The sequence below is a fragment of the Cervus elaphus genome, chromosome 19 (assembly GCF_910594005.1).
Source record: "Cervus elaphus chromosome 19, mCerEla1.1, whole genome shotgun sequence".
Taxonomy (NCBI): Eukaryota; Metazoa; Chordata; class Mammalia; order Artiodactyla; family Cervidae; genus Cervus; species Cervus elaphus.
Window position 1 is genome coordinate 82,328,557 of NC_057833.1, and position 15,535 is coordinate 82,344,091.

General features: G+C 40.3%; 1 protein-coding gene and 1 pseudogene across 2 annotated transcripts in view; one reads left to right on the top strand and one right to left on the bottom strand.

Annotated features, from left to right (window-relative positions):
- Positions 1–15,535, bottom strand: part of RYK (receptor like tyrosine kinase) — a 115,825-nt gene that overhangs the window by 19,616 nt on the left and 80,674 nt on the right. The gene's annotated exons all lie outside the window — the stretch shown is intronic.
- Positions 723–3,143, top strand: LOC122675835 (annotated as a pseudogene).

Sequence of the window (15,535 nt, forward strand, 5' to 3'; positions counted from 1 at the left end):
CTTGCGAGTCCCTTGGACAGCAACGAGATCAAACCAGTCAATCCTAAAATAGATCAACCCTGAATATTCACTGGAAGGACTGATGCTGAAGCTGAAACTTCAATACTATGGCCACCTGATGCAAAGATCAGACTCACTGGCAAAGACTTTGATGCAGGGGAAGACTGAGAGCAGGAAGAGAAGGGGACAAGAGAGGATGAGATGGTTGGATGGCATCACCGACTCAATGAACACAAGTTTGAACAAACTCTGGGAGACAGAGAAGGACAGGGAAGCCTGGTGTGCTGCAGTCCATGGGGTTACAAAGAGTGGGACACAACTGGGGGACTGAACAACAATAGATAAAACAGGAAGATAAGGGACAGGAAGTTCTGAAAACCACGGGGAAGGAGTTTGGATCTCTCTTTACCAGTTCCTTTAAGAATTCACTCTGAAGATCAAAATATCATGAAGTAACATTCCTCGAGTGGAGGCCTGAGTTAACTCAATTTTCACCGACATTAACTAAACAATTTTCACAAATTTCCAAAACTTACACTATGCTATATTCAAGGTTTAGGTTTTATTAATATATACCCCTTTTTGAATATCCAATTTTTGAAGCTATAATATTCTACCAAGTATAATTTTTCAGACACATATTTTCAACCCCTTTCCAACTAACCACAGCTGAAACATGTATCTGTAGAATTATGTTACTTTTAAAAAGCTTGACTGGCAGCATGGCAGCCACGGAGGATGAGCGGCTGGATCTCCTGTGGGATCAACACGTGCAGTTCTTCCAGGGCTGCCTGCAGGAGGTAAGTCACTGAGTGTGCGACATAGGCTGGTCCTGGGGAAAGGCGCTGTGGGGCCGGGCAGCCCCCGACCTGGCACTGTCTCCACCCCAGCAGACTGGCTGTCCTCGCCTCACGTGGTCAGGTGCAGGGCTGGGCAGAGCAAGTGGCTGCGGCACTTGTGCGCTGTCCATGTTCAAAATGCCGGCCTCCTCGGATGCGGCGAACAGCGATGACATAACCGACTGGATTTACTCCCTGCAGGTATTCCCCACAGAAGACAGATCAAATCTAAATCACTGTGGTTTCTGAGGCTCTTCACACCTGGGTATTCATTCAATCCACCAGAGAATCCTTGAACAGTTCACCCTTGTGATAGTGGCCACATGGCAATGACCTACATTGACCTTTCATTCCTAGTTATTCTTGGAGATTGACTTAAGCCAAGTAAATAACGATGCTTGCTTCACAGGTTAGAGAACCCTTCAGCTAAAAGATGAAAGTTTTTGTGCATACCTGAAGGCAGTAAAAATGTCATGTAATTTGTATACCCAGGCTTCAACAATATGTGAACTGAGAAATTCCAGGTGTTCAAGCTGGATTTAGAAAAGGCAGAGGAACCAGATATCAAATTGCCAACATCTACTGGATCACAGAAAAAGCAAGAGAGTTCCAGAAAAACCATCTACATCTGCTTCATTGACTACACCAAAGCCTTTGACTGTGTGGATCACCACAAACTGTGGAAAATTATTAAAGCGAAGGGAATACCATACCACCTTACCTGCCTCCTGAGAAATCTGTATGCAGGTCAAGAAGCAACAGTTAGAACCAGACATAGAACAATGGACTGGTTCAAAATTGTAAAAGGAGTACATCAAGGCTGAATACTGTCATCCTGCTTATTTAACTTATATGCAGAGTACACCATGTGAAATGCCAGGCTGAATGAAGCAATAGCTGTAATCAAGATTGCTGGAAGAAATATCAATAACCTCAGATATGCAGATGATGTCATGCTAATGGCAGAAAGTGAAGAGGAACTAAAAAGCTTCTGATGAAAGTGAAAAAGGAGAGTGAAAAACCTGGCTTAAAACTCAACATTCAAAAAACTAAAATCATGCCACCTGGTCCCATCACTTCATGGCAAATAGATGGGGAAACAATGGAAACAGTGACACACTTTATTTTCTTGGGCTCCAAAATCACTGCAGATGGTGACTGCAGCCATGAAATTAAAAGACACTTGCTCTTTGGAAGAAAAGGTATGACAAACCTAGACAGTATATTGAAGAGCAGAGACATTTCTTTGCTGACAAAGGTCTGTATAGTCAAAGATATGGGTTTTCCAGTAGTTATATACAGATCTGAGAGTTGGACTATAAAGAAAGTTGAGTACCAAAGCATTGATGCTTTTGGACTGCGATGTTGGAGAAGGCTCTTGCAAGTCTCTTGGACTGCAAGGAGATCAAACCAGTCAATCCTAAAAGAAATCAAACCTTAACATTCATTGGAAGAACTGATGGTGAAGCTAAAGCCCCATTACTTTGGCAACCTGATACGAAAAACTGACTCACCAGAAAAGACTCTGATGCTGGGAAAGATTGAAGGCAGGAGAAGAAGGAGACAACAGAGGATGAGATGGCTGGATGGCACCACTGACTTGATGGACATGAGTTTGAGCAAACTCCAGGAGATGGTGATGGACAGGGAGGCCTGGTGTGCTGTAGTCCATGGGGTCACGAAGTAACGGATACAACTGAGTGACTGAACTTAACTGTGCTTCTTGCATTTGCCATATACTCAACAACTGGTCTGGCATGGATATGAAAAACGCCATCAACTATACTGGAAGTATGTCCTATGCAATGAGTTCACACAGGGAGCCGGACTTAAATCTCATGGAGGGTCAACTTTTTGTGGCATTGCATCACTGTGCCTGATGGGTAAACTAGAAGAAGCTTTTCCAGAAATAGCACTGAACAGGATGAAGAGGTGGTGTATAATGAGACAGCAAAATGGTTATCATGAAAGACCTAATAAGCCAAAAGATACCTATTATTTCTTTTGGGTGGGAGCAACTGTAAATTTCCAATATAGTAACTGAGGTAAACAAAAATTACATCTCATCAACTCAAGATTGACTCATAGGAGGATTTGTCAAGTGGCCAGATAGTCATTTAGATGCTTTGCATGTACACTTTGGAACCTGTGGCCTGTCACTAATGAAGGAAAGTTGCATTCATAAAGTTAATCCTGGTCTGAATGTAAGCACATGGACTTTTGAGCGCTTTTGAGATCTCCATTAGAGCTAAAAACCAAGGACTGTCTGAACAGTGCTCAGAAAATGTACACATCTCCACATGACTAACTTCGATTGGGAGGGTGGGAAGGACTTGTAGCATAACTGTAGCTCAAGGCTAAAAGCCATGGATAACCAAGTGTAGAGCTTCCCTGGTGGCTCAGTGGTAAGGAATCCACCTGCCATTGCAGGAGATGCACTTTCACTTCCCAGGTTGGGGAGATCTGTTGGACAAGGAAACAATAACCCACTCCAGTATTCTTGACTGGGAAATCCCATGGACAGAGGAGCCTGGTGGGAAACAGTCCAAAGGGTCACAGAAGAGCTGGACATGACTTAGTGACTCAATAACAACAACATAACCAAGTGTGCTCTTCTTTAAAGAAGTAGAGTCTTACAACAGAATCCTGTGCTGATGTCCCTCTGGAATATGGTCTTGAGCCAGTAACCTCTGTACTAGTTTCAAGAAAACCTCCATTCAAGTTTGAACCACAGTGGACTCTGCTGTGGTTCTTAAATGTTTATACTGTATCTCTAAGTTCTGTGAGGCAAATTAACTATATGGTACTGTAGGTTATCTTTTTAAAAAAATTCTTCAGTACAAAACTGTATCATATTATAAAATGTACACAAATCTTCAAAAGAAGTTAACAATTTACACAGCATTGATAAACTTCAGGTGAATACTTAGTGATCATACAAAAAGCTTGACTGCTTATGGTAGAACACTGATTTAATGAACAAAGTATCTGGGATTGTTATTTGAAAATGGATGATCCCGTAATTTTTAAAAAGAACAATGACTTACTTTGTCTTATTCTTAATAAAATGTGCCAATTAAACTTTTGTGGCCTACACAAATGAAACTAACTTCATAGCAAGAATAAACAGCTTAACTAATACAATAATTTTCTAAAAGGAGATTTTTGTGCTGTGTGGCTCTTGTATTTTAGATGCTGCTGGGGTAAATAATAGTTATATTTGATTATAATTGCAAATTATTAGTTGCCTTTTTTTCCTTTCTGCAGAGAAAAGTCTTATCTAGAAGGAAAGACATTTAGTGGTTTTGTTTCTTTTACTGAGATAAATGATACTGTAAATTGTACTTTTATAACTGAGTTATTTTTAGCCATTTGATTTTTTTTTTTTAGTTTGTTGCCCTTTGTGTTAACTGCTGTAATTTCAAACTGATGGTTCTTTAATTTTTTCTAATTAAATAAGTAAACATTTAAGTAGGAAAAAAAATAATGCCACTCAAGTAAATTTAATGGTATAGCTCCATACACAGTCATACATATTCATATATTTGTATTGTCAGGTAAGCTGGAAGGAAATGTAACACTTAAGGGTTAAGGACTGGGGATGTGCTTTGCTTTGCTTTCTTCATTCTGTGACCTACTTGAATTGTAAGGAAGTTAGTATAAAACTTACTTTTATTAGTAATCAGTTTACCAGTAAATCACATCCATCACTGTTAAAAGAAAACAAAAAATAAAAAAGCTTTACTGGAGGCACAGTGGTGGCATGTTGAACAGAGAGAGGCAAAGGACAGAGGCAGGGATCTGATTAATAAATTTATACAAGTGAGCTTTAAAGGGGTCTTAATAACTCTTCAGTGTAAACTACCACAATATTTTATATTGTGGCAATATTATTCTACTACAGTTAAAAAAAAAGTCCCCAAGTGTACAATGACTGTATATAAAATGCAATGACAAAAAATACACACTACTGCAACAGGTAACAAATTTAGTACATGTTGTTAACTCAACTTCAAAATCAGCAATCTTTGGGCACAGAGAGTCATACATGACTGAAAAGAGACCAATTCTACCATAAATCTGTCCTCAGATCTAATATTGGATGCCTGCCAAGCCATCACATATATCTGCTACATACTGTATTTTCCTCCATGGTATCAGATGCTTTGACATTGCTCCATCAGAACAATGGGGCCATTTGAAGGGAATATTAAATAGAATGATAAGGAAAAGGCAGGAAAGGAAAGAGACGTTCACAAGATCTCTTAAGGAAAGTACCTATTCTCAGTTCAGTTCAGTTGCTCAGTCATGTCCGACTCCTTGTGACCCCATGAACCGCAGCATGCCAGGCCTCCCTGTCCATCACCAACTCCCGAAGTCCACCCAAACCCATGTCCATCGAGTTGGTGATGCCATCCATCCATCTCATCCTGTCGTCTCCTTTTCCTTCTGCCCTCAATCTTTCCCAGCATCAGGGTCTTTTCAAATGAGTCAGCTCTCCGCATCAGGTGGCCAAAGTATTGGAGTTTCAGCTTCAACAACAAACCCTCCAATGAACACCCAGGACTGATCTCCATTAGGATGGACTGGTTGGATCTCCTTGCAGTCCAAGGGACTCTCAAGAGTCTTATCCAACACCACAGTTCAAAAGCATCAATTCTTCGGTGCTCAGCTTTCTTCACAGTCCAACTCTCACATCCATACATGACCACTGGAAAAATCATATCCTTGACTACGCGGACCTTTGTCGGCAAAAAATATCTCTGCTTTTTAATATGCTGTCTAGGTTAGTCATAACTTTCCTTCCAAGGAGTGAGCGTCTTTTAATTTCATGGCTGCAGTCACCATCTGCAGTGATTTTGGAGCCCAGAAAAATAAAGTCAACCACTGTTTCCACTGTTTCCCCATCTATTTGCCATGAGGTGATGGGTCCATATGCCATGATCACAGTTTTCTGAATGTTGAGCTTTAAGCCAACTTTTTCACTTTCATCAAGAGGCTCTTTAGTTCCTCTTCACTTTCTGCCATAAGGGTGGTGTCATCTGCATATCTGAGGTTATTGGTATTTGTCCTGGCAATCTTGATTCCAGCTTGTGCTTCATCCAGCCCAGCATTTCTCATGATGTACTCCACATATAAGTTAAATAAGCAGGGTGACAATATACAGCCTTGACGTACTCCTTTTCCTATTTGGAACCAGTCTGTTGTTCCATGTACAGTTCTAACTGTTGCTTCCTGACCTGCACACAGGTTTTTCAAGAGGCAGGTCAGGTGGTCCAGTATTCCCATCTCTTTCAGAATTTTCCACAGTTAATTGTGATCCACACAGTCAAAGGCTTTGGCATAGTCAATAAAGCAGAAATAGATGTTTCTCTGGAACTCTCTTGCTTTTTCGATGATCCAGCAGATGTTGGCAATTTGATCTCTGGTTCCTCTGCCTTTTCTAAAACCAGCTTTGTTCATCTGGAAGTTCACGGTTCATGTATTGTTGAAGCCTGGCTTGGGAGAATTTTGAGCATTACTTTACTAGTGTGTGAGATAAGTGTTAACAGTGTGGTAGTTTGAGCATTCTTCGGCATTTCCTTTCTTTGAGATTGGAATGAAAACTGACCTTTTCCAGTCCTGTGGCCACTGCTGAGTTTTCCAAATTTGCTGACATATTGAGTGCAGCACTTTCACAGCATCATCTTGTAGGATTTGAAATAGCTCAACTGGAATTCCATCACCTCCACTAGCTTTGTTCATAGTGATGCTTCCTAAGGCCCACTTGACTTCACATTCCAGGATGTCTGGCTCTAGGTGAGTGATCACACCATCATGATAAACTGGGTCATGAAGATCTTTTTTGTACAGTTCTTCTGTGTATTCTTGCCACCTCCTCTTAATACCTTCTGCTTCTGTTAGGTCCATACCATTTCTGTCCTTTATTAAGCCCATCTTTGCATGAAATATTCCCTTGGTATCTCTAATTTTCTTGAGAAGATCTCTAGGCTTTCCCATTCTATTGTTTTCCTCTATTTCTTTGCATTGATCGCTGAGATAGGCTTTCTTATCTCTCCTTGCTCCTCTTAGGAACTCTGCATTCAAATGGGTATATCTTTCCTTTTCTCCCTTGCTTTTCACTTCTCTTCTTTTCACAGCTATTTGTAAGGCCTCCTCAGACAGCCATTTTGCTTTTTTGCATTTCTTTTTCTGGGGATGGTTTTGATCCCTGTCTACTGTACAATGTCACAAACCTCTGTCCATAGTTCATCAGGTACTCTGTCTATCAGCTCTAGTCCCTTAAATCTATTTGTCACTTCCACTGTATAATCATAAGGGATTTGATTTAGGTCATACCTGAATGGTTTAGTGTAGAAATAACTTAATGGATTTAGTGGAGAAATCCACTGAATGGATCAGTGGAGAAATAACTTAAGAAAGAATGAAGGGATGGTGCCAAAGCAAAAACAACACCCAATTGTGGACGTGACTGGTTATAGAAGCAAGGCCCAATGCTGTAAAGAGCAATATTGCATAGGAACCTGGAATGTTAGGTCCATGAATCAAGGCAAATTGGAAGTGGTCAAACAGGAGATGACAAGAGTAAACGTGGACATTCTAGGAATCAGCAAGCTAAAATGGACTGGAATGGATGAATTTAACTCAGATACCATTATATCTATTATGGTGGGCAGGAATCCCTTAGAAGAAATGAAGTAGCCATTAGAGTCAACAAGAGTCGGAAATGCAGTACTTGGATGCAATCTCAAAAACCACAGAATGATCTCTGTTCGTTTCCAAGGCAAACCATTCAATATCATGGTAATCCAAGTCTATGCCCCAACCAGTAACACTTAAGAAGCTGAAGTTGAATGGTTCTATGAAGACCTACAAGACCTTTTAGAACTAACACCCAAAAAAGATGTCCTTTTCATTACAGGGGACTGGAATGCAAAAGTAGGAAGTCAGGAAACACCTTGAGTAACAGGCAAATTCTGCCTTGGAGTACAGAATGAAGCAGGGCAAAGGCTAATAGAGTTTTGCCAAGAGAACACACTGGTCATAGCAAACACCCTCTTCCAAAAACACAAGAGAAGACTCTACAAATGGACATCACCAGATGGCCAACACCGAAATCAGACTGATTATATTCTTTTCAGCCAAAGATGGAGAAGCTCTATACAGTCAGCAAAAATAAGACTGGGAGCTGACTGTGGCTCAGATCATGAACTCCTTATTGCCAAATTCAGACTAAAATTGAAGCAACTGGGGAAAACCACTAGACCATTCAGGTATGACCTAAATCACATCTATTCTCAAGGAGAGCCAAATACAGAAAATGTACTGAGGGCAACTACATGATCACAAGACAAGAACTGGTCACTCTGAAACTATGTTAACTGTTTCCATAGTAAATCCACTTATTCCTCATTGTCAGGAAATATTAGGACTATTTCATAAAACTAAACAATATTTTCCTAATGTTAATATTAAACTTTAAATCTTTATTTCCTAATGTCTCAATGATATTTTCATTTCTCCAGCTTTTTCCTAACAGCTTTTAACCAATTCATCTTAATATAAGTTTAATATTTAAATACTAAGTCCAGGATTTCCCTGGTGATACAGTGGTTAAGAATCCACCTGCCAATGCAGAGGACACAGGTTCCATCTCTGGTTTGGAAAGATTTCACATGCCACAGAGCAACTAAGCTCATGAGCCACAACTACTGAGCCCGTGTGCTGCAACTGTTCAAGACTATGCATCGGAGAGCCTGTGCTCTGCAACAAGACAAGCCACCTCAACGAGAAGCTTCCATGGTATGACTAGAGAACAGCCCCTGCTCACTGCAACTAAACAAAACCTGTAAAAAGCAACAAAGATCCAGTGCAACCAAAGATAAATAAAAAATGTCTGTAAGGGCGCCCAGAAAAGCAGCCCATTGTCTTCGAAAGGAGGGAGGACAAAATATAAAAGATAAAAAGAGAGACAAAAGAGCTAAGGACGGAGATCCGTCCTGGGAAGGGAGTCTTAATAGAGGAAGTTTCCAAACACCAGGAAACCCTCGCACTGGCGGGTCTGGGGGAAGCTTTTGAATCTCGGAGGGCAACCTGACTGGGAGGGGAACAATAAATAAAACCCACAGATTACGTGCCTAAAAGCAACTCCCAGCAGAAAAGTACCCCAGACGCCCGCATCCGCCACCAGCAAGTGGAAGGCGGACGGAGAGGAGCGGGCGGCATTGCTTAGGGTAAGGACCCGGCCTGAGGGCCCTGAGGACAATCGGAGGGAGCTTTTGTGAGTTACCAACTTAAAACTGTGGGATAGCAAGAGAGAGAGAGAGAGAGAGAGAGAGAAAATTAACCAGCCCTAACACACTGCCGGCCGTTCGCAGAGCAAAGGGACCCAGCAAGTCCACAGAAGAGCTCCCAGGCTGCGGACCGGCCCAGCCCCACCGGAGGAAGGAGGCAGGGGGGAGGGGAAAGGGGCAGGCTCGGCCTCAAGGACCCCATCCCCTACCACACTGCAAACAGGCCCCCAGTTTCCAATCAAAGACCTCCTGAGATTCTGGATGGTCGACATCCGCCGAGAGGGTCGCAGCGAGACACAGGGCGCAGGCACCTGACCGGCGTGGGCGGGGACTGGGGCTGGGGACGCCGAGGGGAGAAGGCGCACGCACCCGACTGGCGCGCGCGGACACTGAGACTGGGACCGCGGAGGGGAGAAGGTGCGCCGCACCCAGGGAGAGTGCGCCGGTGAAGCTCCTGGCTGCCTGAGGCTCTCGGACGGGGAAGGCACAAAACGCAGGCGCGGCCGAGTCCGCGCTTTTGTGGAACACCCGAGGGCTGGAACTGCGCATAGCGCAGGGCACGCTCCATATAGAGCAGCCGGAAGCCTGAGCAGCCTAGGGGAAAGCAGCACCTGCCCCTCCCCGCAGCGTGACGGAACTAGCTACCTGAATAAGAGTCCACCTCCGCCCGCCTGTGTCAGGGCGGAAATTGGGCACTGAAGAGACCGGCAAACAGAAGCCAAATAAACAAAGGGAACTGCTTCAGAAGGGACCGGTGCAACAGATTATAATCCCTGTAGATAACACCGACTACACCGGAAGGGGCCTCTAGATATCGAGAAGTGTAAGCTGGAACAAGGAGCTATCTGAAACTGAACCGAACCCACACTGACTGCAACAGCTCCAGAGAAATTCCTAGATATATTTTTACTTTTTTTTTTTTTAAGTAAGAAAAAAAAAATTTTTTTTTCTTTTTTCTCTTTTATTTTCTTTTAAAATTCCCTATTACTCCCCCATTACTCCTTAACTTTCATTTTCATAGATTTTTATCATTTTTTAATTAGGAAAATTTTTTTTCTTGTTTTTTTTTCCTTTTTCTCTTCTTTTTTCTATTTTACTTTTTCTCTTATTACCTTTTAAAGTCCTCTATTACTCCTCTACTACTCCTTACTTTTCATTTTCATTACACTATAACCTTGCAAAAAAAAAAGAGAAGCCCTATTTTTAAACCGAACTTCATATATATTTCTAGAATTTTTTTGTTTTGGTTTTTGTCTTTAATATTGTATTTTTAAGAGTCTAACCTCTACTCTAGATTTTTAATCTTTGTTTTTCAGTATACGATATAAATTGTGGACATTTAAGAATCCAATATTCAGTTCCCATTTTTATTCAGGAGTGTGTTGATTACTCTCTCCCAATCTTGACTCTCCATTTTCTACCTCAGAACACCTCTATTTCCTCCTTTCCCCTTACCTTCCCAATCCAATTCTGTGAATCTTTGTGGGTGTCTGAGCTACGGAAACACTCTGGGAACAGACAACTGCGTAGATCTGTCTCTCTCCTCTTGAGTCCCCCTTTTTCTCCTGCTCATCTCTATCTCCCTCCTCCCTCTCCTCTCTTTCCTGTAACTCTGTGAACCTCTCTGGGTGTTCCTAACGGGGGAGAATCTTTTCACCATTAACCTAGAAGTTTTATTATCAGTGCTGTATAGTTGGAGAAGTCTTGAGACTACTGGAAGAATAAAACTGAAATCCAGAGGCAGGAGACTTAAGCCCAAAACCTGAGAACACCAGAGAACTCCTGACTACTTGGAACATTAAGTAATAAGAGACCGTCCAAAAGCCTCCATTCCTACACTGAAACCAACCACGACCCAAGAGCCAATAAGTTTTAGAGCAAGACATACCAAGCAAATTCTCCAGCAATGCAGGAACATAGCCCTGAACGTCAACATACAGGCTGCCCAAGGTCACACCTAACACATAGACCCATCTCAAAACTCATTACTGGGCCCTCCATTGCACTCCAGAGAGAAGAAATCTAGTTCCACGCACCAAAACACCGATGCAAGCTTCCCTAACCAGGAAACTTTGACAAGCCAATCGTCCAACCCCACCCACTGGGTAAAATCTCCACAATAAAAAGAAACCACAGACCTCCAGAATACAGAAAGCCCACTCCAGACACAGCAATCTAAACAAGATGAAAAGGCAGAGAAATACCCAACAGGTAAAGGAACATGAAAAATGCCCACCAAGTCAAACAAAAGAGGAGGAGATAGGGAATCTACCTGAAAAAGAAATTAGAATAATGATAATAAAAATGATCCAAAATCTTGAAAACAAAATGGAGTTACAGATAAATAGCCTGGAGACAAAGATTGAAAAGATGCAAGAAATGTTTAATTAAGACCTAGAAGAAATAAAAAAGAGTCAAGTAAAAATGAATAATGCAATAAATGAGATCAAAAACACTCTGGAGGGAACCAAGAGTAGAATAACGGAGGCAGAAGATAGGATAAGTGAGGTAGAAGATAAAATGGTGGAAATAAATGAAGCAGAGAGGAAAAAAGAAAAAAGGATCAAAAGAAATGAGGACAACCTCAGGGACCTCTGGGACAATGTGAAACGCCCCAACATTCGAATCATAGGAGTCCCAGAAGAAGAAGACAAAAAGAAAGGCCATGAGAAAATACTCGAGGAGATAATAGCTGAAAACTTCCCTAAAATGGGGAAGGAAATAGCCACCCAAGTCCAAGAAACCCAGAGAGTCCCAAACAGGATAAACCCAAGGCGAAACACCCCAAGACACATATTAATCAAATTAACAAAGATCAAACACAAAGAACAAATATTAAAAGCAGCAAGGGAAAAACAACAAATAACACACAAAGGGATTCCCATAAGGATAACAGCTGATCTATCAATAGAAACCCTCCAGGCCAGGAGGGAATGGCAGGACATACTTAAAGTAATGAAAGAGAATAGCCTACAACCTAGATTACTGTACCCAGCAAGGATCTCATTCAGATATGAAGGAGAATTCAAAAACTTTACAGACAAGCAAAAGCTGAGAGAATTCAGCACCACCAAACCAGCTCTTCAACAAATGCTAAAGGATCTTCTCTAGATAGGAAATGCAGAAAGGTTATATAAACATGAACCCAAAACAACAAAGTAAATGGCATCGGGACCACACCTATCAATAATTACCTTAAATGTAAATGGGTTGAATGCCCCAACCAAAAGACAAAGATTGGCTGAATGGATACAAAAACAAGACCCCTATATATGTTGTCTACAAGAGACCCACCTCAAAACAAGAGACACATACAGACTAAAAGTGAAGGGCTGGAAAAAAATATTTCACGCAAACGGAGACCAAAAGAAAGCAGGAGTCGCAATACTCATATCAGATAAAATAGACTTCAAATAAAGGATGTGAAAAGAGACAAAGAAGGACACTACATAATGATCAAAGGATCAATCCAAGAAGAAGATATAACAATTATAAATATATATGCACCCAACATAGGAGCACCGCAATATGTACGGCAAACACTAACGAGTATGAAAGAGGAAATTAACAGTAACACAATAATAGTGGGAGACTTTAATACCCCACTCACAACTATGGATAGATCAACTAAACAGAAAATTAACAAGGAAACACAAACCTTAAATGACACAATGGACCAGCTAGACCTAATTGATATCTATAGGACATTTCACCCCAAAACAATCAACTTCACCTTTTTCTCAAGTGCACACGGAACCTTCTCCAGAATAGATCACATCCTGGGCCATAAATCTAGTCTTGGTAAATTCAAAAAAATTGAAATCATCCCAGTCATCTTTTCTGACCACAGTGCAGTAAGATTAGATCTCAATTACAGGAAAAAAATTGTTACAAATTCAAACATATGGAGGCTAAATAACATGCTTCTGAAGAACCAACAAATCATAGAAGAAATCAAAAAAGAAATCAAAATATGCATAGAAATGAATGAAAATGAAAACACAACAACCCAAAACCTATGGGACACTGTAAAAGCAGTGCTAAGGGGAAGGTTCATAGCATTACAGGCTTACCTCAAGAAACAAGATAAAAGTCAAATAAATAACCTAACTTTAGGTGTACTAAAGCAACAGAGAAGGAAGAAATGAAGAACCCCAGGGTTAGTAGAAGGAAAGAAATCTTAAAAATTAGGGCAGAAATAAATGCAAAAGAAACTAAAGAGACCATAGCAAGAATCAACAAAGCTAAAAGCTGGTTTTTTGAAAAAATAAACAAAATTGACAAACCATTAGCAAGACTCATTAAGAAACAGAGAGAAGAACCAAATTAACAAAATTAGAAATGAAAATGGAGAGATCACAACAGACAACACTGAAATACAAAGGATCATAAGAGACTACTACCAGCAGCTCTATGCCAATAAAATGGACAACTTGGATGAAATGGACAAATTCTTAGAAAAGTATAACTTTCCAAAACCGAACCAGGAAGAAATAGAAGATCTTGACAGACCCATCACAAGCAAGGAAATCGAAACTGTAATAAAAAATCTTCCAGCAAACAAAAGCCCAGGACCAGATGGCTTCACAGCTGAATTCTACCAAAAATTTAGAGAAGAGCTAACACCTACTTACTCAAACTCTTCCAGAAAATTGCAGAAGAAGGTAAACTTCCAAACTTATTCTATGAGGCCACCATCACCCTAATTCCAAAACCAGACAAAGATGCCACAAAAAAAGAAAACTACAGGCCAATATCACTGATGAACATAGATGCAAAAATCCTTAACAAAATTCTAGCAAACAGAATCCAACAACATATTAAAAAATCATACACCATGACCAAGTGGGCTTTATCCAAGGAATGCAAGGATTCTTTAATATCTGCAAATCAATCAATGTAATACACCACATTAACAAATTGAAAGATAAAAACCATATGATTATCTCAACAGATGCAGAGAAAAAGCCTTTGACAAAATTCAACACCCATTTATGATTAAAACTCTCCAGAAAGCAGGAATAGAAGGAACATACCTCAACATAATAAAAGCTATATATGACAAATCCACAGCAAGCATCACCCTCAATGGTGAAAAATTGAAAGCATTTCCCCTGAAATCAGGAACAAGACAAGGGTGCCCACCCTCACCACTATTATTCAACATAGTTTTGGAAGTTTTGGCCACAGCAATCAGAGCAGAAAAAGAAGTAAAAGGAATCCAGATAGGAAAAGAAGAAGTGAAACTCTCACTGTTTGCAGATGACATGATCCTCTACATAGAAAACCCTAAAGACTCTACCAGAAAATTACTAGAGCTAATCAATGAATATAGTAAAGTCGCAGGATATAAAATTAACACACAGAAATCCCTTGCATTCCTATACACTAACAATGAGAAAACAGAAAGAGAAATTAAGGAAACAATACCATTCACCATTGCAACAAAAAGAATAAAATACTTAGGAGTATATCTACCTAAAGAAACAAAAGACCTATACATAGAAAACTATAAAACACTGATGAAAGAAATCAAAGAGGACACAAACAGATGGAGAAACATACCATGTTCATGGATTGGAAGAATCAATATTGTCAAAATGGCTATTCTACCCAAAGCAATCTATAGATTCAATGCAATACCTATCAAGCTACCAATGGTATTTTTCACAGAACTAGAACAAATAATTTCACAATTTGTATGGAAATACAAAAAACCTCGAATAGCCAAAGTAATCTTGAGAAAGAAGAATGGAACTGGAGGAATCAACCTGCCTGACTTCAGACTCTACTACAAAGCCACAGTCATCAAGACAGTATGGTACTGGCACAAAGACAGAAATATAGATCAATGGAAGAGAATAGAAAGCCCAGAGATAAATCCACGAACCTATGGACACCTTATCTTTGACAACGGAGGCAAGGATATACAATGGAAAAAAGACAACCTCTTTAACAAGTGGTGCTGGGAAAACTGGTCAACCACTTGTAAAAGAATGAAACTAGAACACTTTCTAACACCATACACAAAAATAAACTCAAAATGGATTAAAGATCTAAATGTAAGACCAGAAACTATAAAACTCCTAGAGGAGGACATAGGCAAAACACTCTCCAACATAAATCACAGCAGGATCCTCTATGACCCACCTCCCAGAATATTGGAAATAAAAGCAAAAATAAACAAATGGGACCTAATTAAATTTAAAAGCTTTTGCACAACAAAGGATACTATAAGTAAGGTGAAAAGACAGCTGTCAGATTGGAAGAATATAATAGCAAATGAAGCAACAGACAAAGGATTAATCTCAAAAATATACAAGCAACTCCTGCAGCTCAATTCCAGAAAAATAAATGACCCAATCAAAAAATGGGCCAAAGAACTAAACAGACGTTTCTCCA